This window comes from Seriola aureovittata, chromosome 10 (genome assembly GCF_021018895.1).
Source record: "Seriola aureovittata isolate HTS-2021-v1 ecotype China chromosome 10, ASM2101889v1, whole genome shotgun sequence".
Classification (NCBI taxonomy): domain Eukaryota; kingdom Metazoa; phylum Chordata; class Actinopteri; order Carangiformes; family Carangidae; genus Seriola; species Seriola aureovittata.
In genome coordinates, this window is record NC_079373.1 from 2,495,272 (window position 1) to 2,497,976 (window position 2,705).

The window sequence follows — 2,705 nt, forward strand, 5'->3', positions numbered from 1 at the left end:
TAGAATGGAGGAGCTGCTTACAGTGGAAACTAGAATTACCGCCTCCCAGTTGTATGCTTCCTCCCCTCAGACGAGTTTCAGGTTACATCCCTGTTTATCCAGAGTCATAGAAAGTATGAACCATTTGTGTGAAATTTTATCATAATTGCTGTGTGAAGTCTTGAGTAACGGCTACAAAGTGTTTTGTGAAGTCACACTGATATTAACCTTTGACCTTTGATCACCAAATCAGTTCATCGTTCAGTCCAAGTGAATGTTCGAGCCAAATTTGAAGAAATTCCTTCAAGGCGTTACTGCTAACAAGCTAATTGTCTTAGCCATTTTTTGGCCACTTGGGAAGAGCAGAAACAGCTATTAACTCAACATTAAAGTCGATATAGGGAAGTTGTTAGCTAACACATCTGGTGCAAATTTTCCATAAATTTGGAGCAATGTTTCAGGCCACCTGGAGAATGTCACATCAATATTCACCCTCCTTTTATATCTGTTTTTGGTCTCTACCACCTCCTAAAAATAAAATGGTCACATATTACCTGTTAAATGCTCCACCAGCTAATCGCTAACGTTGCTTGTGGTCTCCTTGGTTCTGGATACAGAGCGTACAGTTGGCCTTCTGACTTCACAGTTGCCTGCTGCAGCTGAAACAATGTTAGCGAGAGTGAAACAAAAAGTTGCAGAAAACCAAAACAATGAGCTAAAACCAGCTCCATCTCAGTCTGGTTTGGCAGTTGCACAGCACAGGACCACAAGGCTCTTTAGCAGGTGATGAGAGCGGCCCGGTCAATCACTGGAACAGCCTTACCAACGCTGGAGAGCATCCACCAGACAGGGTCATCAGTAGCCACCCACAACATGACCTATTCACACTGCTACTGCCAGGAAGACGCTACAGGAGGGCAACAAGACTGGGGAGCAGTTTTTACCCACAGGCTGTAAGGCTCATAAATGACACTCACCCACTGCCCCTCCCTCCACCACCACAGACTGCCCTCTGACCACACACACACACACACACACACACACACACACACACAAACCACTACTGGCAACCATTGCAGACTTTGCACATACTCTCCATTTGCACAGAGTCTTTGTGTTTACATGAAGAATCTGTGCATATGGTCTGTGCACTTGAGTTGCATTTTTATTATCCATGTATTTGTCTTTTCTCATGTATTTTTGTATTTAAGTGATGTGGGATGTTGCTGGGAGGTTTCACAGATGTGTGAGACAGTTTCCTGTACATATTATTCAATACAGTTTTAACATTTAGAACTGCAGAGTTGATGCTTATTAAAAGTGTACAAGACTTTCTTTTTCACAACCTAGAAGCCCAGAAATGGTTCTAAGTAATGTCTTATTGCTGTTCTATAAAGCATTAATAAATGATATATTAACCATCAATACAGTCACAATTTGCAGCTCATAGACCATTTTAAAGGGTGACTTATGCAATTATTGACAAAACAACTAAATATATTGTTTTTTCTTTTAACTGCCAAAATAATAATGATAATGGAATAAAGGAGTTTTAATTGTAATGCAGTGTAACATTGTGGTGTTGTTACTCTTACTCATATAAGGCATCTGAATGGTTCCTCATACAGACAGACAGTTTAGACACTTTTATGATCTATTGGAGAAAGAAAAAAAAACATTTCTGTCATTATTTATTCACTTAGAGTCTCTGCTTCCTGGGGTAGATGTAAAATATAGAAACTCAGACAGCTTAAAAAAAGGAAACTGATAATGTTCCACTGCTCTTAACTGTAGGTTTGCAGATTAAACAATGCACAATCACAAGTCATGGGAAAAGACATTATAAGATTGAAAAACTGCTATTCACATGTCACATGCTTTTTTGCAGCAACATCTTGGGAACATTTACACTGAAGAATGAGTAAAATCATGTAAAAAGAACAGACACGAACAGGGTAGACTGATAAAAATTGTATTCAATGCTGAGATGTTGCTATGACATAACAGAGCATAGTAACGCCTGCTACTATTCTCTTTAGTGATGTTTCAGAGGAGGAGAAACACAACAAAAGTTCAGGTCGAGTTTCAAATGTGCTTCTTATTGTCCCATTGTTCAACAGGTTCACTGGAATTCAATTTCATTATCACAGGTGCACAGCAATAACCTGCTGTTTGAGTTACTACCTTTAAAATAATGCAATTAATTAAACATACAAAACACTTAGGAGATGCAAAAAAAGTATCACTATTGAGTTAAAAAGACACAAAAAGACACATAAAACAACAACTTTTGATGCACAGTTTTACACACTGACACTATTTCAGACATTATATATTATATAAAAATATTTCCTTAAGCTTAGATATACAAATCCCATCATGTTATCTGATACATAGGGGAATGGTCTATTTGGAATGAAGGCTGACTGTCTGCTGCATACCACCAGTCAGTCAGGGGTGCAGGTCAGCACCTTCAGTCCCCTTTGTTGACAAAACAAGGAGGATTAGAGGTGACTTCTGTATCATTTATTCATCTGTTTTTCTCTTTTCTGGTCTGTTTTTCAATCCCCTGATTACTTTTATTAGCTTCAGTTTGTTCCACAAATGCATAAATGCATACAAACAAATGAACCTTTAACTTTTAACATCCACAATTAACAGATATTTTAAACTCCGGGATGGTTTTGTTTGTCCCACCTTTGTTTCTTCTGATTGGCTGTAGAATT